This window comes from Protopterus annectens, chromosome 15.part0 (genome assembly GCF_019279795.1).
Source record: "Protopterus annectens isolate FY-2018-M chromosome 15.part0, PAN1.0, whole genome shotgun sequence".
Lineage (NCBI taxonomy): Eukaryota > Metazoa > Chordata > Ceratodontiformes > Protopteridae > Protopterus > Protopterus annectens.
The window spans coordinates 168,634,718-168,660,247 of NC_056749.1; the positions used below are offsets into that span (position 1 = coordinate 168,634,718).

General features: G+C 38.0%; 1 long non-coding RNA gene across 1 annotated transcript in view; it reads right to left on the minus strand.

The window, feature by feature from the left end:
• The window catches only part of LOC122790084, a 1,107,046-nt gene that overhangs the window by 259,473 nt on the left and 822,043 nt on the right, over positions 1 to 25,530 (minus strand). Inside the window, exon 2 of the long non-coding RNA XR_006362920.1 lies at positions 11,280 to 11,420. This is a non-coding gene — a long non-coding RNA (uncharacterized LOC122790084). The remainder of the gene's footprint in view (positions 1 to 11,279; positions 11,421 to 25,530) is intronic.

Sequence of the window (25,530 nt, forward strand, 5' to 3'; positions counted from 1 at the left end):
TAATTTTCTCAAGTATTGTATTTCAGCATTTCGTTTGGCAGATCTTGCAATACTAATAATCAGAAAGCATTTTGAAGCAACAGATTAATATCATAAAATAAACAGTGTTTTTTTCTCTTCAGTGATACTGCTGCAAGTTTTGGGAATTTATTAATTTGAAGTTTGAAACTTCTTTTGTCTGTCGTGACCTTGACTGAAATCAGCACAGCAGTGAAGTATTTTTACAAGTTTACTTTCCTTTTATACTACTGCATATGGTGTCTACAGCACCGTGATCTAATTTCCTTTCATTCACTGCATTTGTATTCTGGTTGTGTGTCTGCAGCACCATGATCTAATGTCCTTCCATTCATTCATTGCATTTGTATTCTGTTTATTCCTTTATAAGAATATAGATTTGTTGCCCTAATGTCAGCTGACCTCTATCTGATGATACTAAGGTAAGGTTTGCTTGAAAATGCATCCCTGGACTTCAGTGGACACACCTTCAAGCATTTACAGGACATCTCCATAGAGTCTATTGCTCTGTCCCTCCAACAAGCCTATTCTGATATCATTAGGAATTCAGTATGTATATATGCATGGATGGGACACACAATTTTAAATATACATAAATTAATATATATATATATATATATATATATATATATATGGTTCCCTATCAGAATTCTGAAACACTATAAGCCTGAAAGTCAAAATCCTGAAAACTAATGACTGAAAATGCAAAATCTCGAAAATGCAAAATCCTGAAAACACAAAATGGACATGCTGACGTCACTGTGGCTTTGCTATTGTTAGCCCTGTGGTGTTAGGTCATGCGTTGGGTCCAGGTAAGTGTGCGGTTGGTTTTATGTTAGGGTTAGGGGCGGTATAAGTGAGTTAGGGTTAGGGGCGGTATAAGTGAGTTAGGGTTAGGGCGCGGGTCAGGTGAGTGTGCGATAGTGACGGACCTTAGGGTTAGGGTCAGGGTCAGTTGGTAGATATTAGTGTCTTTATAGTGACATATTAGCATTATTTGTGTTTTCAGGATTTTGACTTCAGGATTTTGCATTTTCGAGATTTTGCATTTTCAGTCATTAGTTTTCAGGATTTTGACTTTCAGGCTTATAGTGTTTCAGGATTCTGATAGGGAACCATATATATATATATATATATATATATATATATATATATATATATATATATATATATATACACACACACACACACACACACACACACAGTAGCGCATCTAGGGTGGATGCAAGGGCAAGACAGGTAACTGCCCTGGGCATGCAAAGTGTTGAGAGAATTCAACCGGCCATCATGACAGTAATACTTAGTGCAGTACTGGATTTTAAATGCAGACAGTATCATAGGTATGGCAGACCAGAGGTGCAACTGCCCCAAGCACAAAGTGTTGCAGATGGGTATGACTGTCCACCCATCATCCTGATCACTTTTTCATGTAATAAAGCAGGTATTGCACTTGCGTGTTTTTTTTTTTTTTTTTGATGTTTGAGGTTTCAGAAACTTGATCATATGGCCCTGAGCATATGAATTTCAAGTTTCTGAAAACTCGATCATCTGATAGTGATCTATACATCTGTAGGGGGCATGGGGGTTACAGCTCAAGGGAAAGTTTGCAGTTCTTACAGTGCTTTTTATTAGAAGACAACCCAAACATATTTGGAGACCTCGGGAAAGAAATGCACTGTAGTACTTAAACTATCATATGCTAGAATGTTAATATAGTCCATTTGAAAACTATATAAGCATCTGGTGGAAAAGTTGTATTTAATAAGTGAACAAAGTATTTTGCCTTGCAACTGTAGCATGGGGCAAAGGTTTAAGGGTCATATGATTCCCTGTTTAGAGCAAATTCAAATTTTGCATGTGCATGTTATGCTTTTCTTTACTTTTTAAGTTTATTTTTTTAATTATTTTCACCAGACTGTCAATCAAGCTGCAGGCAGCTATATTGTCTCCTAGTATTGGTTCTTCAGGTGAGTTACTGGCATCATCAATGCCTATCCTAGCAACCATGATTTCTAATGCAGACAGTACCAAGACTAAGTATACAACTAAATATATACATAAGTTGCACTGCCCTTTTATAATTTATTTGAAGTGCATGGACTGGCATGATTATGCTGTAACTTTGGGAGAAAGGGAACTTCCAAAGAAAGAGAATTAAGCACATGTCAGATGCAACTGCTCAAGCTTTTCACAAGTACTTTTAAGACCTAGTTTGAAGTGTCACAGATACCTCAATTACCTTGTATATTATCTCTTACTATGTACTGCATATCATTTGTATCACAGTAAAATTCTTCTTTGTTCTGTATGTCAGCATCATGTGTGAAAAGGGTCACTGTTACGCAGGTATATCTATTATAAAAATAAATAAAATTATAAAGCAGAATGTATAAATTACATAAGTATGTATTTATCAACAGCCTTAAAAATGAAGACCCCAGAAAAAAAATCAACTTAATTCACACTTAAGGTATTTAGAATCCACACTGTCAAATCTGGAAAAAAAAATACTGTTGCTGTTTACATAACACAAATTCCATTTTGTTTTCCTGGTATCAAAATAAAAATGTTCCCCCTGCACAGCCTTCTGTCACCCAGATTTTCAAAAATTCCCATCTCTTTCCTTTTGTCAGCATATACAAAAGCCTATCCATATACCAGATCTCCCTACATAAAATGCTATGAATCATTTTCTATTTATTAACTCCCACATGCGTATCTCATTTCTTAATTCTTTCACCCATTTCTATGTACTGATTGCAACCCATGTACTAATAATGCATTATAACTCTAAGGAAAACAGTGAAGACGCTTCATTTTCTGTTCAGAGATTCCAGATATTCTGCTAACTATAGAATTTCTTTAAATATCCAGTCTAGCCAGTATTATCTCACCAAAAAGAAAAGCACACTGAAAAAAAGCATATATTCATGCATCAGCCAATACCTTTGATACATCAGACAGCATAAAGAAGATAGATATTCTAAGATGGGTCAGAATTTTTACAGCATCACAGTAAAATATGGTGCTGATGAGCTGTATTAAAAATATGCAAATATGTTTAAAAAGATAGCTATAACTATTCAAGCAGAGTCTGACCAGTATATTGATTTGTATACCAAAAGTGATGAAAAGTGAAAGACAAGTGAAGTATCCAACCCAGTGATCTGAAAATAGCATATAGAAATTCCAAGTTACAGTTTGCTGCCAAGTGTCACAAATTGGGAAAGCCTATCAAGTTGAAACTACTTAAGATAATTGAGTTCCTGGCACTGCTGGAACATTCTGATGTCTGCAGCACAGAAAGTATGGCTAGGATGCACTGAATTATATATTTGCAGAAGAACAAGATTAATTATAAAAAGCACATCTTGTACATCAGCTGAAAGAGACATCTGGTGACAATGATCATCTTTATTGGTAGAGAATGCATACTTTCAAAATGCAAAGACTTTTGAAGCCTGCAATGTGAGCACATGTAATTCACGAGTACTACTAGATACCTAAACTCTAGAATAAACAGAAACAAACATTATTTGAGCCTTTGTGCAAATACATGCCATCTCAAACATCACATACTATTTGATATGCAACATGAATAAAATGTGATTGAAAACAAGTGCCAATTTTTTTTTTGTTTGTTTGTTTTTTTTGGAGAGATCAACTAGAATGCTTTCCTTAGGATTGTAATACTTCGACATTAGTTTCATAGACGGTACGCCAGCTGTTTGATTCAGATGAAAACCACACTTTTAATACAAGGTTAAAATACACCATAGGTGGGCATTTTAATAATCTTGAACACCTTGGTAGCCTCACACCTACAATGTATGCTTGAAAATGAGAGTCGCTGCTAATATATTTATTCACTCAAAGGGCTTAATTTTATGTTCACGCAGTTGTATTTGAAGTTTGCATAACTTCACTGTTTTGGATATTGGAAGCAGAACAGCAGAAATGACATTTCCACCAGAAAAGTTGAAAATGCATTTCAGATATGCTAAGCAATCCACTTGTATCTGTCTGCATGCTTTCAAACCTTCTCCTTAAGCAGAAAATAATTAACATTTCATTCACAGTAAAGATACATTCACTTGGTGCTGTACTCTAGTGCATAAAAAAAAATAGAAATAACTATACAGACAGACAAATAAGTACTTGCTACACAAAACTCTGCATACTGGCAGGATAACAGAATGCAAAGTAAATTTTGTTTTCTTAAAAACACTGAAATGTACTGATCTCTTAACTCGTAGCTTGGTACCAGTGCCAAGTTTTTGTCACCTTAATACTTTATACTCAGTGTATGACTTCGCTGTTTTGCTACATCCATCATGCTTACTGGAATTTCCCATAGGAATCTGGGTATTTTTATTGTTGGATTAACTGCAGAAGACACTTTCAGGCAGCTGTATACCATCAGCAGAAGCAGCAAGTTATTACAATGCATCTGCTTCTTGTGGTGCTTTGTGCTGTGTGTGTGTGTGAGATATTTATGTGGTTGGCCATCAAAATTTCGAAGGCTCATGTTGGAAAATCGTGTGGCCAAAAGTAAGTTTTCAAAGTTTCATTATGCCAAACTGAAATGATACGAAATCATAATAATGAAAGTAAAGCTTGATTCATTATTATACGTTTGTCATTGTGAATGGAGTTTGCAGTACAGTGAAGATTGGGGAATTTATAGTTTTCCTCACTGTAGTGCAATCTCAGAGTTTGTGTATATAATTTTCAGGGTGTGCAAGGGAGCTTGCCTCCCTGCTAAAATGTAAGAGGACATATAGACTTTTAAAAGAGGAAGTCTGGTATGTTAAATGTCATTTGTCGTGTTACTGACATTCGACATTTAGGCTACATGTTTTTATTTTCAGAATTTTATTTCATTCTTATGATCACAAATTATTTTGCTTCAACATTTCGATGGTAAACATATGTGTTTGTGTGTGTATATATATATATATATATATATATATATATATATATATATATATATATATATATATATATATGTATGTTTATACATATACACACACACACACACATATATATATATATATATATATATATATATATATATATATATACACACGCGTGTACTATCTATAGTTGAAAATTCAAAAGGTCAGAATTCAAATTACAGGAAAAAAACATTTACTTTGCAGGGAGCAAGCACCCTGCACCCACAACATCCCCTGCTACTTATATAGACCAACTCCAAGATCACACAACAGCTGGGAAAGAATAAATTCCCAATTTCCTGCTGTATGTACATATATCTGGATCCTCAGTTGTCTTCTGGAACACTGTTGCATTACCATATCACTTGGCAGCAATACTGAAGTCCAACTGTCCAGCCCCAGGTGATCTCTTAGATCTACAAGAACATTACAAAACAAAAAAATAGCACAGTACTCTGGTTTTCAGCAAACAGTACATTTGAGTTATCTTCACCATAACATTCCTTATAGCCTCTCCAGCAAAAAGGCTGTTTTGTACCAATTCAGCACTGTAGGCCTTGCCAGACCTTCAAAGGTTCTTCAACAAACAGAGACATTTTCACCCAAGTTTTGACTCAGGCCACATCCTGAAGAGCTCTGAAATGCACTAATAATCTGCACGAGTCTTGCATCCTTGGGTAAAACCCCATACTGTACCTTATTTTGAGAAATTGACTTTCTTATTCTAGCCTTTCACGCTTATTTCTTTCATAAGTAATAACTTAACTGTATTTAACTTCCTAGCTATCTATCCTTGCAGTTCTTTGCATTTATTCTTTTAATTACCTCAAATTGCCCTTGCTGCTTAGCAAGAAAGTTGTCCCTGGGAGGGGCAAAAACAGACATCCAGCCTCCTGGGATAACTTCTGTAAGTTTTGCATTCTTATAAATATTTTGTTGCACCTCCTTGAAATTCTGAATGTGATTTAATTATAATGTAACCAGTTTTAATATATCCTACAGACTAACAGCATTTTATCACACTTTTAAATTGTGATTCTGTTCGTGTATCCTTACTAATATCAAACCATCTTCCGGGATGCCCGACGTACAGAAGTTCAGATGGGATTAACCACACTAAAACATGTGGTAACTTTTGTTAAAAGCACTAAGTAGAGTACAACCTATTCCCAGCTTTTAACATGTGCATCCCTAACTTTCCAAAGACTGAATCTGTCTACTAAGACTGCAGATGGCTGACTGTCTTAGACTGTTTGACTTTAAAATGCTGCCATAATTGTTGCAATACTATTGAAATAAAGGGATCACTTGGGTCAGTATATCTCTCCCTTATGGATACCCACTCTGGACAATACCAGTACCCATTCTCTGGCAATAGCCCTAGCATTAACTTTGTCTTATGGCATTTCTTTCTTTTTTGTTAAGTATAATCCATTATTACTAGTATGTACCGATACCTACTGTTAGAATTTTTACAATTGTTCGCACAATGTCCATAACGATATTTTCTTCTGTCTATTCCTTGACATTTCTAAGGCTTTTGACACTGTCTCGCACATACTTCTTAATAAATTTGTAGATCTAAACTTCTCCCCGATACAAGTGCATGGTTCTCTAGCTCTCTCTCTGATAGGCTGCAGTCAGTACGATGGGACTCAGCACTATCTACTCCTCTTCTCAGTAAGAACTGGTGTTCCCCAAGGTTCCATTCTTTGACCTCTACTCTTTAATATCTTCAGCTCACTCGACTCCTCTTGTCCTCAATCTAACACTGTTCAATACACAGATGACTGCAGTCATAACTATTGCTAATTCCCCCTTAGAACGCCTAACAAATACCCAGACATCTTTCAACTTGGTAGAGACATGGCTCACTAATAAATCAGCTCATCCTCAACCTTAAGAAAACAAAATTACTACTGTTTCTACCTACATCTGCAAACCACATTAAACTTTCCTTCTCCATAAGGTCCCTAAACAATACTCCTATAGAAGTCGAAACTAGTACAAAACTCCTTGGCGTTACCATGGACGACCAACTAAAATTCAATCTTCACATTGACAATTGTATCAAAAAAAAACACCAAAAGCTAGAACTACTGTACAGGAACAACAAATTCTTAACTACTCAAGCTAGGATTTCTCATATCCATGCCTACCTTCTACCATGCTTAACCCATTGTTCCCAAATACTCACAAATCTGAACTCCTCCCTACTTACCAAATTAGAACACTACCACCACAAAATAGCTAGATTTGTAGCTCAACAAACATCTCACCACTGTCTCTCCCTAAAATAGCTAAACTGGCCAGAACTACCTCACCTGTTCCTACAATCTCAACTCCAAATCATACACTCCCCATCTTATATAAGCCTGATTTCTGCCCAAGTCTATCTTCTTTCATCTCTCAATACTCCCCTGCCAGACTTCTCCAGAGCTCCACGCAAGACCTACTAAAAATCCATAAAACCCAAATCCAGCACAGGGTGCAACCTATATAGTATCATCCCTTTATTGCATGGAACAAACCTCCCACTAGAAATAAGGTCCCTGACTCACCCCAAACAACTTAAGCTAGCAACCAAAGACCACTTTAAAAAAAACACTGGCCCTGCCATTGTACTCACCCTCCCTGATTATTACCTACCTTTTATAGTACAGTCAGACTAACTTACTAACACTTACCATTTAAATACTTCATCCTATGCTTCCCATGCAACCTCCAAACCTTCTTCTATACTCTGCTTCCTGAAATTCTTATGTAACCTTTATGTTTCTGCTACTCTGCATACAAAACCTTATATTTACTCAACTCTCTTTTTAAACCAAAATATAAAACTTATTCTACTTTTTTAACATTCTCCTTTTTGTTTATAGTACTGTTTTACCTGTCAACAATATACATGTATGTAGCTTATGTATTTTAACTACCAAAATTCTCTACTGCTATTTTTACTGAAATGTATCTGTATTGCTATTTTTATTGCATTGTATATTTTTGGAGCTTTTCTCCCCATGCCTCCGCCGAAAAAGGGCAATAGCTCAGCCGGACACTCCCGGTCAACAAAAGTAAAATTAATTAAAATAATGTCACCTCTATAAATGGCATTGAAATTAATAGACTCCTGAATTCAGGATTGAGTGAACTTGCATTCTAGAGAAAATGCAGGTAATTTCTTCCTCTGTCATTGTACCTACGCAATAAAATCTGGCAAGTCCTGTTACAATTGTGTCCAGCCCCATGTGATAGGCTGAAGAGAGACCATAGGCTACCTTCATTATTAATTTCCTGCAAGTTTTTGGCACTAGAGTGTGATGCAGAATTGTTTCCATATTTTGCTTACCCTATGTAAGTTATGATTCAACATAAAAAAGAGAGTAATAAGTAATGGGATCACCCAAATCTCTCTTTTCTCCCCTAGAACTTTGGTTATATTCTCTTGTATTATATACCCACTGTGTTTTTTTAAAGTTAATATAAATTAATTCTAGGATGATTTTTTTTTACTATTGTGTCTTGAAGTAAGAAGCCCCCTTCCCCCATATAAAATGGCTTCATGGCTTCTATATTTTCCAATACAATGGGTAGTTCTGGAAAAAATCTCCTTTAACTTTTCTGTCACTTGAACACACCTGTTGAGAACTCCCTTTTCTTCAATTTCTCTTGGACAGAAATAGGTTCAGAATGGTGCATTTTGTTACCTATCCCACTTTAGGTACTTGCATCCCTTTCTGTGTTCCAAGGATCTTCGCTTAAATGCCCTACTTCCAATTTTGCCTTCTCCATTTTTGCGACAATGCCTCCTAAAAGTCTCTCTGCAGATGTGTCTTATATTGATTTTTATAGCAGAGTTTTCAGTTATTTCACCTTAATTTCTTATACTGAAGTAATTTATAGCGTTGGGGTTTTGTTGCTGCATCACTAGGATGAACATCTGGTAATAGACAGAGTCCTTGTTATTGCCAAAATGCTACCAGATTCTTCCCCCTGTTACTGCTTTGACACGGACTACTTTTACCTAATTTTGATTGCGGACTCCCATATGAATATAATTTTCTGTCCTTTATCTTTATACTGAATGGGCACATCAAACTATTGACTTACCTTTCTTATTAAATGTTTAAGCCTGATGCATTCTGCCTATAAATTTTCCCCTCCCACATGCCTTACAATAGTGGAAGTACTTTCTTAGTATGATATTACAAGTCAAGTCATGGGTTATAGCCACAATATAAATGTTTGTGAATATATGTATGGATATATTTCTATTACCACGAGTGTAAATTGTGTGTACTTCTTATTGTTACTAATCTTATACTTGCATACCAGGGAACATTTGATAGAGGTAATCATTCTTACAGAGGCTACTAGTATTTGACCTCCTCTTACTTTTTTATTGTAAGTGGTTAAGTCCAGCTTGGTTTATCACCCCCTTTTAGCAGACAGAGAGAGAAACTCCAATAAAAATGTTAATGTCTTTTTTCACTATCTTAGTTGTAATGTAATAACATTATCCTAACTCAATTATTCATGCAGAGGTGTTGGCACTATTGTTCCATAGTTTATGAATTGTGTATGGTTATTAATGACTTACAACACTGGGTATACTGCTGCATTTACACCATTGTGTTCTCTGTTTGTGAATGCCATGTTAGTCATCAAGGTCTTAAGAATACTGAAAAGGGAGACAGGAGAAATTCAGGTATATTGTGTCCATTCTTGGGATTCAGACTTAGTATGACAAGAAAAGAAGCAACCAAGATGTTTGCTTGGAGGGGGGGTGCATGTTGTAGTACATGTTGACACCTTTGTCTTGCTAGAAAACACAGAAATATATAAACATATCTGATCAATTTTGTTAAACAAAAATGTATTACAGCTTACTATATGAAAATGAGCATTCCAGAAATCAAATTACTTCATGGCATGGTGCACTGAAAATAAAGCTTATGACCACCAGAAATAGCATACACCTTGTCTCTTTCACAAAACTGAAAAGAACATGGAACATTGCAATAACCAGAAATGGAAAGTACTAACATTTTTCACAAAATGCTCATGTCTTTCTAAGCACTAACTAAAAGTTAACAGACATTTCACCAACGTTAGGAGAATGCTTATGGCTTAGACATCATTCAGCATCTCTTAGGCAGTTATCAAAATATCCAAAGACCCTGAACACACTTAACATCTTAAAGCACTTCAAAAACATTTTTAAGTGTCCTTAACATGAGATGAGTAGACAACGGGCATATAAAAATGGTTGCACAAGGCCCCACATGTCCAACAAAAAAGATATGATGGTGTCATCATGAATGGGAAAGACAGGAGGAGAAAAGAGAGAGCACATAAACAAGACTGTGAGGACAAACTCCTCCACTGTTCTGAGTTATTCATGATTTTGATAGAGAACAGCACACATTTATGAGAATTTCAGCAAAACATTAGCAACATCTTTCATGGTAGCATGAAGTTCTAGTCCTGAAATATTTTTTGTCTTTTGACCTGTATCACAGATGCAGAAAAATGGCCTCAAAGTAAGTGAAAATTAAATCTCAGCTAAAAGTGAATGGTTCAATGCAAACAAAGTAGAAAGACACTAAGGTTTAATCCAAATGTTTATTCACAATGTGCAACTCATACACTAAATTATTTGCTTTTTTTTCTCAAATGAATCAGGTCATTTTATACTGTGCTTCTTAATGCTTCTTTCTATACATAAATTATACCTAAACTGCTCTATAATTTACCAAACAAACCACTTTCATCCAATTGCAACCTCTATGACATTAAGTCAGGTGTTGCTCATTATACCATAAATACATTTTACTACTAATAAAAGTTCTTTAGGTTCAATAAACTACTTGTCTTGTTTTATGAATGAGAATAGAAGTCTCACAAGATATTGATAATATAGGAAGTGAGCAGAGACACATCTGTAGACAGAAGTATTTCCAAACCTCTTTTTCATGAAGAAACCATCATGGGAAGTATATGCACAGGTTTCAGGTAAAAATAATTGTTTCAGTAATTAGTGCTTACATGCATTAAGAACAAAGGTTTTTAACTCAGTCCTCAGGCCAAAAAGCCAAAGTCTCCTAGTTTTGGGTATATTTTGCACTTAAGTTCTTATGTGATACAAATTGCTACCTTATCACAACATTATTTCTTAATTTCCACTACAAGACTGCGTGATGTGGATTCACCTTTACGCACATCTCACAATTGTCATAGCTGCAAAACTTCACTCACTCAAAAGAGCTCAAGGACAAAAGGCAATGCTCATAAGGAAATACTGACCTTGTGGTTAACAGAATATTGATGTCCACCAAGTCAAACACCTGGAACAGAAAATCAGATGGGGTAAATCCAGCCGGTGACAGAGTTGAGGTACTGAATGCTTCATTTGAAAATCTGTTAGGCTGCGTGGCTCCAGCAGAACTGCAATTAGAAACAGGAAAAACAAGTCAAAAGCAAGAAATGTCATTGAAACCCGGATCAAAATAAGCCACATTTAAGTATATACTGTTAATTAAGCTATTTATTTTGTAAGTACACAAACTGGACCACAAGGGCCCATTCACACAGTTATCCAAAACAGGAATAAAAAACATGTAAAACTAAATGAAAAGAACATTAATCCATCTTAAGAGTAGTCAGTAACAGTAATACTTAATTCTGTCTCTCTCTATATATATTAGACACCAGCAAGATCTTACTCCAGTGGCGGCGCAGTGGTGCAGCGGTAGCATTGTCACCTCACAAGAAGTTCTCTGGTTCACTTCTTGGCTGGAGTGCCTTCTGTGTGGAGTCTGCATGTCCTCCCTGCAATTGTGTGGGTTTCCTCCAGGTGCTCAGAAGCTGAGAACAACAATGTTGGAGTTCACCAGAAAGCTTTGACAACTAGGAAGTGTTTAAAGCAACTTCAATGACCAGTTGAATAATTTTTCAAAAGAAGGATTTTAAGGAAGGAAGGGTAAATCTGTTTCATAAGTAGCCACCTACAGTACTTTGTTGGGGCAGTGATGTTCTCTCTCTTGTGTTCCAATGATAAATCAGTAGATTTTTATTCAGCATTATTTGCAGCTTCTATACAGTAGTCTGTGAAGGTTGCCTTAACAGTGAAGCTACATTCATGGGGATTGGTTATAGCAGTCTTGGCCTAACAGAGCACTTACTTATTTTACTGAGTAGAGTATTTACCATTTGATAGATCTTGCAGCAATACTAGGATTTTAGAATCCAGATTATATGAGTGATAAATGAAAAGGTCTATCCAAATTCCTAAGTATCTGTACATTGATATCTCCAAAGGTTTTTCATCAGTAGCAGTGAACAAATTTTCTGTGACCATGTTAAAACATTTCTGATTTCCATAAAGTATTCTTTTTGCTTTGCTAAGGTTGACCTTTAGGCCTATGGGTCTATATTATGGCATTGAAAAGTCCTTTCATCGAACGGCTTTTAAACCGAAAATGCCATTAATAGAAGTCAATTCTGTGGGGGGCTGCACCCCCCCACTAAATATATATATATATATATATATATATATATATATATATATATATACATATATATATATATTAACTCCGAGATCGCACTAGTATGGAAAGGGAAAATTTTCAGATCTTCACTGTACTGCAATCTCACGAAAGCGACGTCTATTAATGGCATTTCTGATTTAAAAGCCATTTGATGAAAGGACTTTTCGATCCAGTGCCATAGACCCAAGCCTATTAGTACTGAATCATTTTGTTATATTTTTATTGCTCAGGGGAGTTGTGATCATCTAAGTGGAGTGTTCAGAGGCCTTGATAACGGCATCATTAGCATATAAGAACATATTTCTTCTGCACTAGTAAAATGTGAGTGTGTATATGTAGCGAGTAATAAAAGTGCTCTCATGACAATTCTCTGGAAGGCTAGACATTCTGTATCATAGCTGAGACTAGCATTGCTAAAATATAACTCAAAAGTATGGATTTTGAAGCCTAAGAGAACCAATGACTGGGAGGAGGAGTAACACCATAGAAGAATTCTTCAGCAATCAGAATGTGGTTAACTGGATCAAGCCCTGGGCAGATCAACCAAAACTTTGCTTCTCAGATGTCTTACTTTCAGTAATTAAAATTATATATCGGATAAAGTACAATAACAGTACTGTAAACATTAATACAGCCATACTGTTGTTTGGTTAACTGGCCACAGAAGTCAAGATATGTTTACTGATAAGACAACCATTACAAAGTTTTTAAATAGTGAAGACAGCAGAACAGTTGATCTTTGACAGTCAGGTCTGTTGTTTGAACCAGAGCCTGGAGTTGGAATTGTATATCTATAATTTTCCAAAGCTCAGACACTGTATCAGTGGAGTGAACAACATTAATGAGTTGTCCAAGGTGAATTGTAACAAAGGTATTTCAAAGTCTGAGAAATTTAAAACCACTTGATCACTTACAATATCTTTGAAATGTGATTCCGTCCATTACCATTTATAAAAAGGGGACTTAATATGGGTATACAGAAGTAACATTATGTATCTTATCAGAAACACATGGAAATGACAATATGCTTTTAGTTAGGAGGGTGGCCTAATGGTTAAGGTGTTTGACTTACAAACACACGGTGCAGGGTTCGAGTCTCACAAGGGATAATTGGCTAGGCTTAAAATGGCTGACAAGGGCAGTTAGCCTAGTACTAATCTATGAACCTATGCTGGTAATTATTGATCTGAAGGGAAAAAAAAACACTTAGGCAAGTACCTGCCTAGCTGCTCTTGCACAGAATTTTAATCCTGTCCAATTTTCCCTTTGCGAGAATCAAACTCGATACCTCTGGTCTGAGAAGTAAACAGTTAACCATTATGCCAACCCACAACAGAACAAAAACAAGCCAAGTGGTATATGCTCTTTCCACTACTGCACTAGATGTTAGAATAAGTTTTTTTTATTAAATTTGTTGACTAGGGTAAACGCTGATTACAAATGACCAATTTCAGACTCAGTACCTCTGAAAATATAGGGTTCAGAATATATGTCAGTGTTTAAAAATAGCATGGATAATTGGTTTGGAGAAATGGCCATTTTGACCATTACCTCATAGAAGTCAGCTGGATACCTCTCTTCCTGCATCCTTCATTCAATCCAAACACTGAAACATTATTGAAATGCAAGTCATTTGAACATTCAAATATGCTTCACTCTGTAAGGCTGGTTTCTTGCAGGAGACATGGGTATTGTTACTAATGTGGGTGACAAAGGCATCTTCGCATACTTCAAGTGTACATCTTGGTTCTGATATAAATATCATTTCATCAGTTAGGGAGAATGTGGCAGAGGTTTTTGTAGTACATGCAAGATTTATTCATTTCTCTTCATCTACTTGTAGAATTGTTCTGCCTCTGCCTTAGAAACAATGGTTGACTTTAATGGTTATTTTTTGCACTGTTTCCTAATCAAACAGTAGTAGTCATGATGTACCTGCAAGAAGTAACTTTTACATTTATGCCAAGTTTCCTTGTGAGAGAAAAAAAAGCCTGAAGGAGTTCAGTATTAATCCATGCAATGGGATTGTTGTATATTCTATTTGTTTTGCAAGAATAACATGTTTTCTTGAGGGAAACAAAGAGGATAATGAAGATGTACTGTGCAGTTGCGTGTTTCCTGGTGGGATAACATGACAGTGAAGATGTGTAATAGGCATACATGATTCCTGAATGGGTAACATGATACTCGGGAAGTATTATAGGGACAGCAAGTTATCTGAAGGGATGCATAATACTTAAGCATTGTGGAGCTACTATGCTACCTGCAGGGGGTAAGAACTCCAGCAATAGCATGTTTCTTGTAGGGATAACACGATACTGACCACATATTGCAAGAGTAGTATGTACATTTTATAGGCTAGCAGCTGTAGTACAAAGCAAGTGCTGCAAAGCATAGGATGTTTTCAGAAGATGTAACTGGATACTAAGGAAGTATGGTAGAGGGTAAAATGTTTTCTAGAGAAGTAACATTATAATGAGAAAGTATTTTAAGATGGTAGTATGCTTCTTAGAGAAGTGACATAATATTCCTGTAGCATTGTAGGGGACTGTACGGAGGTATGGCTTGACTTGGAAGTAGTATTATATAACAGGTTTCCTGTAGAGGTATCATGATACTGAAGTAGTATTTATTATAGGTTTAGTATGTTTCCTAAAGAGAAAGCATGATACTCAAAGTGTAGTACATTTCCTAAAGGGGTAAACTTGATACTGTAGTGGTACTTTGGATGAGTATGTTTCCTGGAGGGGTAACAGTATGAGGGTGTTACTGTGGGGTAAAGTGATAACAGGGGAATATTACAGGGGGTGTATGTTGTCTGGATGGGTAATGTGCTACTTTGGAATCACTGCCAGGTTAGTATGTTTTGCAGAGTTGTAAAATGATTCAAGGACAGGGATTAATATTGGAGTAATATGTTTCCAGGAAAAGCAGCATGAAATTGAGGAATTGTAGTGACAGAATATTTTCTGGAGGTTTACCATAATACTTGTAACACACTGTAGGGGTAAGTATTTTTCTTACTGGGTTAGCATGAAACTGAGGAAAAATTAGTGAGAAGGTTGCATCGCACTGAGGAATAATTTCAGGGGTTGTAAGTTTTGTGGATGTGTAATATGATACTGAGGTATTATTGTTGGGGTAAAGTGTTTCCTGTAGGGGCAACATCATACTGATTAAGTTATCCTACATCTGTATGACCATTACCCTGTAATAATACACATGACCATCCAATGCATGCCAGTACATTCCTCAGCTGACTTTTGGTGAAAACTCAAATGATGACTTCCCCATTCAGATGTTAAATCCTGACTGAACATATGAATGCAATGACAGAGAGCCCATTGAGCATAAGATTGTTGACCACTAGTGTCTGGAGTCTTAAAGAGTAACGATGCAAAACCAGTCCAAGATTGTGTGCTTCCCTGTTATAGGATTTGGACTGATATGCTGAGTAACCTTATTCTGCTAATATTTTATGTGGAAGGAAATTACTTTTCTCCCAGTGTACATTTATTTCTTCAAAAAGCAATGCATTTTTGTATTTTAACAGTTTTAAGACATCCTCCATTGCACCACTAACGGCCGCTTCAGATGAAAGGGTAGCTAAAATCTAAGACAAATTCATAGTTAAGGGAATGAGATGCATGGGATTCATAAACAATACTGTTTCATTTATGATTGCTATCGCTAAGGGATGTTTTTAAGATTAGTGATGGAGTGTTTAACAGCAGTAGTCATTTCTTCCCCTTTTGTGATGTCAGTGACTTTGACTTATAATGGTTATGTACAGATAAGGTGACAAATGTATCCAGCCTTAGTCATGTTACACTGATACTTAGGTCAGGTCTATGAAGTTTAACTCAAAGGAAGCATTTTTGTTATATAAACTGCCTAAACTGAGAACTTTTTGTTAGGAAATAACGAAGCAACACCTAATAAACACAGAATTTGTAGTGCCACACGAGTACAATTTTTTGATAGGTTTCAGGAGAAGAGTCATACAGAGCCGCTATGTTTCTCTCTCTCTCATTAGTATAATTTATGTAAATGATATTACGGATTCCACCACAAAGATATAACACTTTTTAGTGGTGGGTAGGGAGTAGGATTGAAGAACTCCAGTGCTCTCTAGAAGCAGGAAAAAGCAGTTGCACTAAGTAGGGGTACCATGAAACAAGCTTGAAAAGGACTAGCTTAGCTATAGCATATAATAGAGCATAAATGCAGGTATCCTGCCAACTCTATGTGTTTGTCTCTATGAAACATTTTTTTTTTCTAAAAAATACAATGGTAAAGTCACAGCAGTACAAATTCTGTCTTCAGTCATTGATACCTAACGAGTTTAAACTGTAGTTTACAAGCAATAGTACTGTTTTGAAATTTATTATAACATTGTTAAATCACAGAAAGAACACAAAAAGTACAGTTTTGTACCTACCATAAATGTAGATGTTCGAGGATCCACATTGCTGCAGTCCTAACTATTGGGTAGTCCGCTGTCCAGTCGGCCCGAATACCAAAGTATATGGCTGACGTCGGTCAGGGCGCATTAGACTGACGTCAGTACGTCAGGGTACTAATGCGCATGACCGACGTCATATCCTCAGTCTTTTCTTGCCCCAGATGTCAGAAGACCCTGAAAAGATAAGGCCAAAACCAAAAACTCCAAACATACCTGCACCAAAAATATGTACAATATATACAAAATTACCAGAATATAACCTCACCTACACAACCACCCCTAAACACAGAGGGAAGGAGGGAGGGTAAATTGGACTGCAGCAATGTGGATCCTCGAACATCTACATTTATGGTAGGTACAAAACTGTACTATGTTCTTCATTCCACATTGCTGCAGTCCTAACTATTGGGTAGAATCCCAAAGCAGAGGTAAGGGAGGCTGGCAAATCATAAGGAAGCAGGAACTGACAACATGCCTTGCAAAATAGCTGTGTCAAAACCAGCCCTAGACTTAGAGTAGAGAGGAAGGTGATAATGCTTAGAGAAAGTATGCACTGAACTCCAAGTAGCTGCCTCCAAAATATCCTTAGTTGCCACCCCCCTTAGAAATGCTGTTGAAGTGGCAGTAGCCCTAGTGGAATGAGGCCTAATCCCAGCTGGAATCTCCTTGCCATGATGGGAATAACAAAATGCAATGCAAAACCCAATCCACCTAGAAATAGTTTGTTTTGACACAGGCTTGCCCTGCGAACTCAAAGCAAAAGAAACAAACAACTGCTGAGACTGCCTAAAATCCTTAGTCCTGCTCAAATAATAACGCAATTGCCTGTGTACATCTAAAGTGTGCAAAATCTTTTCCCTTTATTTTGGGGAACTGCATAAAAGTAGGCAAATGAATAGTTTGGTTTAAAGCCACACTAGAAACCACCTTAGGCATAAAGGAAGGATTAGTACGTAAAGATACCCTATCCTTATGAAAAATCAAAAAGGCTCTACCGCCATAAGGGCCTGCAACTCAGAAACCCTTCTTGCAGAAGTAATGGCCAACAAAAAGCAGTCTTCCATGACAAGTATTTCAATTCAGCAGTAGCCGAGGCTCAAAAGGTTGTAGAGTAAGTTTCTCCAACACAAAATTGAGATCCCAAGCAGGAGTAGGAGCTCTACGTGGGGTCTTATATTCTTTGCCCTCTAAGAAATTGCTTGAACAAAGGATGCGAAAACAATGGTGGGTCACAATCATAGTGAGCTGAAATTGCTGCAGCATGAATCTTAATGGAAGAGAAAGACAAACCTTTGTCCAATAACTCAGTAAGATATTGAAGAGCCACACTCAAATTAGGCTCAGAAATCTCCAAATTGTTTGCTGCACTCCAAAATAAAAATCTGTTCCATTTTTCTGCGTACACTTTCCTTGTACTAGGTCTTCTAGCTTCCATAATCACATTTAAAACTTGTTGAGGAAGTTGAGACCTGCTGTCTTTCAAAACAGAATATGCCAGGCTGTTAGATGAAGAGAGTGAAGCTTGACATTGAGCAGGTGACCGTCCCTCTGAGACAACAGGTGTGGAATCAAGGGTAAAGGCCATGGAGGCTTCCTTACCAGACTCCTCAGTAATGGGTACCAGTGCTGCCGAGGCCAATCTGGAGCTATTAAAATCATCCTTGGCTTGTCTTGTCTGACCTTTAGAAGCACCTTTGGAAGAAGAGGCAGAGGTGGAAAAGCATACACATGAAGATTTTTCCAACTGAAAGAAAGAGCATCCACTTTCCAAGCTGTGTGATGAAACCTCTTTGTGCAAAACTTTGGCAGCTGGTGGTTTAGTGGAGAAGCGAACAGATCTATGTCTGGAGTTCCCCATGACACTGTCAATTTTGAAATACATGAAGATCCAGTTTCCACTCGTGGGGATCCATGATTTGTCTGCTTAACACATCTGCTAAGGAGTTCTGTGCTCCGGCAGAAACCTTGCCTGAAGAGTTAGTTGCAAGCTGAGCGCAGTCTCCCATAAAATCATTGCTTGCCTGCACAATGGGTAAGAATGTGTTCCCCTTGTTTGTTGATGTACCACATGACAGTTGTGTTGTCTGTTAGAATCAACACCTGCCCTGGAAGAAGTAACTCCTTGAAAGCCATTAATGCAAACTGGACTGCTAACATCTCTTTCATGTTGATATGTAGATGCTGTAGTCTGGCAGGCCACTTGTCTTGTATCCACTTTCCATTTAGATGAGCTCCCAAGCAATGTCTGAGGCATCTGTCGTTAGAATCTGACTCGCCTCTGGCCGGGTCACAGAGAGTCCCTTGTTTAGGTGACATTCCTGAGCCCACCACAAGAATTCCTTTTGAATGCAAGGTATTATTTGAATGACAGTGTCCAAATCCTGGCAGTGCTGTGTCCATACATTTTTGAGATACCATTGCAGCTTCCTCATATGCAGTTTGGCATTGGGAAGCACCAGAATACAAGATGCCATGAACCCTAAGGCTTGAAGGACTGTCCTTGCAGTCAGCCCGGACTGAAGAGATAGTTGATGGAAGTAACTTGAAAGATTCTTTTGTTTGTCCGGGGTTAAAAGGCCATCTGGGCTGCTGTATTCAGTCTCACACCCAGAAAGCACATGTCTTGAGAGGGTACTAGACTGGACTTTATTTCGTTCACAGAATACCCTAGGCATCTTAGCACTGCTATGACATAATCCAAATGTTGTAGAAGGTCTTCCTTTTCTTGAGCTAGAATCAGGCAGTCGTCCAAGTAAGGATAGATTTGAATTCCTTTTAGCCTGAAGTAAGCTATCACTGGAGCCAGAACCTTTGTGAATACTCTGGGCGCAGTGGATAAGCCAAAAGGCAATGCAGAGAACTGATAATGAGAATTTCCAGCTCGAAAACGCAGATACTTCCTGCAACTTAGTCTTATAGGCACATGAAGGTAAGCTTCCTTGAGATCTAAAGTTACCATCCAGTGATCTTTGCCCAGCAGAGGTAAAAGTTGTTGTAACGTCAACATTTTGAACTTGGGAATGTCCAGATAAGTGTTGAGGATAGATAAATCCAAAATTGGTCTCCACGTGTTCCCCTTCTTCGGTACTAGGAACAGGCAAGAATAAAATCCTAGGCCCCTTTCTGGCACAGGAACTGGCTGAATGGCCCCTATTTGGAGCAACAGAGAAATTTGCTTGTGAGCCTCTTGTCTTTGTAGAGGAGGAATGTCTGGCATGCCTTTGAAAGGAGGCAAGGTATGCAAATAAAACCTGTAACCGTGGTGAATGATATCCAGAACCCATCTGTCTTGGGTAATTAAATCCCAATTTTCTTTGAAAAGAGACAGCCTTCCTCCCAAAGGTGCTGCCAGGCGAGAATGTACTGGCAGCTGAAAAGGCAGGTCATTGGGTCTGTTTACGAAAGGACTGACCCCTGCCCTCACCAGAAGTCTGAGCAGGTGAACTCCCTGTTCTAGGCCTAAAAGAACCTTGAGCTCTGCCCCTACCACGTCTAGACCTACCCCTAGACTGGGAATCATAAGCAGGATATGTCCATCCCTTAGTAGGCCAATTTCTACTAAACTTTGGAGGCTGCACCTGCAAAAAATACTTAACAGTTTGCATAGACTTAGCCTTGTCTTCCATTTTCTTTAAAACTGCTTCCACAGGCGAACCAAACAACACATCAGACTGTAAAGGAGCATCCAAAATCCTTGTCTTAACATGCTCAGCTAAATTCTGATCTCTCAACCAGGCGTGCCTACGAAGAACAGAACCAGTGGCAGCCACCCTCGAGGAGGCCTGCACAGTATCAAAACCACACTGCAAGGAATGTTTACCCACCTGTTCAGACACATGAACTAAATCCTGCAACTCTTTACACTCAATACCTTCCGCCAGAGCATCCACCTTAGATTTCAATTGTGAAAGGAGATAATTCTGATATTTTAACATGTGAAACTGACAATTCAACGCCCTCATGGCTAAAGTGGAAGAAGTATACACTTTCTTTCCCCATCTATCCAAAGCCCTTGCCTCTTTATCAGGAGGGACAGGATTTTTAACAACAGAGGCCTTCACACCTTTAGGCCCCTGAGAGACAGTTTCGGGTCTGCCCTAGGACTCTTAAAAGATACTTATGAGCTTCAGGCACCCTATAGTACCTATCCGGTTTAACTGGGGCAGGAGGCAAAGAATCAGGATTCAGGAAGCCTCTGCAAAACATCTTCCACTACATTCAGAACAGGAGGTATAGCTAAAGGCCTATGCTGGGGTAGAAACAAGAATTCCCTAAGCCTCTTCCTGGAATCAGAGAAATCTTGACCTTCCCATTTAAAATGCTCCCTCATGGAATGCAGAGTCTCTGAAAATGAGAAATCCTCAGGAGGAGAAGCTGAAGGAGTAGAATCATCCACATCAGAATCAGAATAAGGAGGATACTCCTGCAAGTCTTCAGCCGAAGACTCAGAAGCCTCCGAACATTGCTCAAAACTCTCAAACTCAGGTTCTACCCTAGGCCTCTTATCAGGAGGGGGCATAGAATCTCTAATCATAGTAATCAAATCCTCTGCCATTTTAAGCATATGTTTCTTAGGCAAAGACCCTGAAGCACTAGGAGAAACCCCCACTGAAGCTAAACTTGGCCTGCCTCTCAAAGAAGCCTTGGAAACAGAAGGTGAGGCTCTAACCACCTTAGGAAGAGAGGGAAGAACAGCCACCTGAGAAGCCCCCTCAGCCTGGCCTACTTCCTGAGAGGATACATCCTGTAACAGTAAAGTCTCTCCCTGAGACTCCAAAGAAACTCCTGGCAGAACCTCCGGCTCCACTGAGCCTTCTAAAGAACCGACGTCTGGGACTGTCGGTTCTTCCACTCTAGGCTTTGCTGTTTTGTCCTTGCGCTTTTTGGCCGAAGCGGCCGGAGCATCCGGCGGCATTTTATAATTACAACGCTTCCCAAAACTAACCTAGCACAGTCTAACCTTCTCTTAATAGTGCGTTTGTTAAATCTAGCACAAGAGCGGCATCCAACAACGTCGTGCTCAGGCCCTAAACAAGGTATACACAAAGTATGGTAATCCCTATGAGGTATCTGTTTCCCATAAGAAATACAGTTATTCACTTTTGCTGACATCCGGTTAAATACTGAGGCAAGAAAAAACCAAAATATTCCCCAACGGGGTACTTAGCCAACTTTGATTCGGTCTGAAACTCTGACTTCAGAAACTTTCAGAACGCCAACCTGCACTCGCAAAATTGCTTCTGCATCGGACCATGCGGCAAAAAAGACTGAGGATATGACGTCGGTCATGCGCATTAGTACCCTGACGTACTGACGTCAGTCTAATGCGCCCTGACCGACGTCAGCCATATACTTTGGTATTCGGGCCGACTGGACAGCGGACTACCCAATAGTTAGGACTGCAGCAATGTGGAATGAAGAACATCTAAATGAGTTCTGTCAGGGACTGGGCGTTCAGAAAAGAAAACTGCAAATTAGTTTAAAATCAGTACATTTCATGGCCTTACTGTGCCTTTACACCAGGTCTGAAAAATTATAGACATGCATCTGTACAGCTACATTAACAAGTTAGTGAAACATATTTCCTAACAGTCCAAACCAACAGAAAGTCATAAAATCAAATAATTATAATGCAGGCAAGAAAATCCCAGAAATTATTTATAATGAAATTTTTAAAGTTCATACTGCAGAAAACGAATGGAGCACTTGTGTTCTTGCTAGTGAATGGGTCAGTTGTCCAATTCAGTATCGTCCAAAGCTGCAGAATTTTTAACTAATTTAAAAAAGTAGTACTCCATGTATCCTAATTGTAGTCATAAACCATCTACTAAGCAGATAACTGTTAAACATAGGTGGCATTAGGCTCACGTGAAACATGCGGCAGCTGTGGGTCCCAGGGTTGACCAGCTGCTGAGGGTACACCAAAGAAAACAATAGTAGTTCAGCCATAAGTATAGGTACATGTTGGTGCTTTTCTGGGGCAGCTTGGAGTGTCAAGCTAATTCTACTGTCTACCTCTTTTTTTTTTTTTTTTTTTTTTTCTTGCTGGCAAAACAAAAAAGAGTGAACAAAGTGGAAGCCTGCCTCTAGTTGCAATCTTCCAGATCCCCTGCTTTCAAGTGAAATGAATGATTACTTACAGCCTTTTAGATTGCTTTTCAGTGCCATTCCTCAGAAGGTAATAAAATGGATGTGTGGGCATCTTTTTAGTACAGGAAATACTTCATAGAAATGCCTGATCTTTAGCAACCAATAGTGTGCTTGGACAGCAAGGAATCATGATAAATACCTAAATTTCAGCTACAAAGCATTGCAAACGGAATGAAACAGCCCACAAGAAGGTTGCTTGCAAAGTACTTATTGACTGTTATACAAAAACATGTGGTAGTCAAAAAGCCGGTAAACAAGATTTGATATCTATATCTATTGCACTTTTGCATTCCATTTGGAAAACTTTGGTGCAAGTTGACGTTTTCATCAAGCATCCTAAAGCTGCAGTCTTTCAGGGCTTATTAATGCAAAAGAACATGACGGCAGCATTTCATTGCTGTTCTACTTTACATTTTTAAACAGACACAATGTTCCTCATCTTGGCACAAAAGTCATGGAATAAAGCAAAAAATGTCATTGGTGGTGTATTTTTCATCTGTACTTACTTTTGCAGAATGTTCCCGATTTTGCCATATTTTTGCCTTTTGTTTTATATATATATATATATATATATAAATATATATATATTTTTTCCTCTGATATATCACTGAGAATCAGAGTTAGCCAATAATGGCCATTTTTTTCGTATAACTTTTTTTTGCTAAATGAGACATCTACATTGTGTGTGTGTGACATATATGGTGTGTATGCATGTGATGGGGATGCAGTGCACTTAGGACTACATCAGCATTGCAGATGCTAGGTAGCTATCTTTCATGGTTTTGCAGGAGCAGGATGTATGAAAAAGCAATTGATCACTGGCACAATGGTATAGTGAGGAACTTTGCAATTTCACACTTTCTGGTAAATGGTTACGTTTTAGTCTGATCCTTTTCTAATGTGCAGACTGCAAGCCCCTGTGTGGGGTTATCCATGTGTTCTGGTCTCCTCCCTCACTCCATAGACATATCTTAAGTGAAACTGCATTTGTGCTATTTTTCCTGAAGGACAGCATGCAGTAGGTCCATGTGTCCATTCATCTAATGACAAAACAGACTTACATGGAGCAGTGTCAGTGCCTGCACATGTAAAACACAATACACAGCTTTTTAGCTATAGGCAAACAATATTGCTGGGTAAATATATAGCACTTGTGGGTGCTAATCTAAAACAGCTAATAAGTCATTAGTTTTCAAAAATAATCAGTAAAATGCAACAAAGAATATCAACACCTGATAGCCCATCTGAGATTGTGGGAGTGGATTTCTGACATGGACATACTGTGGCCTCGAACTACACCTGTTCTAAATTTGGCTGTGCTCAGAGATGTGCAGAGAAGGCTGCTGTAAGCTTGTGGGGTGGAGGTGTGGGGGGTGATGACTGTGTCATGATTATTCCCTTAACCTCAGAAGTATACACGGAAGGCTGCTATAACTTGTGTAGGGGCTGAAGACACTATGGTCACTGCTTCTTTAACTTTCCTCACAATTCTCAAAGGTATGCAAAGGTGGTCACGAGGTGTGTTATGCCCACGGATAATGTGGTCATTATTTCTTTAATTTTTTTATAAGCTTCAGAGATAGCTCACAAGGTAGCTTGTGAAAGGGTGATGTACAGTCTAGGAACAACACACTGGAATACATTACCGCCATCAATATTTTTTTCACTTTTATTCCAATCGAACATCAGAAGCATACACTGGTGTCTATCTTTTGATGGTGGGATATGGAGGCATGTTGTTTTAAATGCTTGACAGCAACCGATAGAAATATGTTACTACTTTGTGTTTGTTCTTTCACTTTAATGTTAGCATGAGATGAGAGAGGGTAGACAAAAGGTGGTGCACTTTTGGGGAAGAGAAGAGGTGACATGCTGTAAAAGTAGCCATTTGATCCTTCACTTTTATCCCAAATTTAATAGTATTGGACCACAAAAATGGTGACTATCTTTTTTTGGGAGGGAGATGTAAGGCGGCATGCACTATTCAAAAATTAAACATTTGTATTCTCAAAAATATTTGTCTCCTCAGTGTTTTATAAGCTGCAATTTTGTCAACTTTGGACATTAAGCTATGGAATCAACTTATTTTGTCCATGAAAAAAAAAATAAGACTGACCTTCTTTCCCTACTTATTTTTGTTCAGGTCACCAGTGAATCAAAAGGATGGAAAATGTTCTTAAAAAAAACACCTCAGGGCATATATAAGCATGAAGGCTTCTGGGAGCCTTAGGGCCATACCTCTCAGCTGTCCAGATTTTCACAGAATATCCACATTTTTGCTTCAAATTTTTGATCTGTTTCTCCTAAAATTGTGGTTCTATGTCAAGTCCCTGGCAAAGCGGTCAGCACTTAAGTCAGAAAATAATGGCAGACAATTGAGTTTCAGAATTCA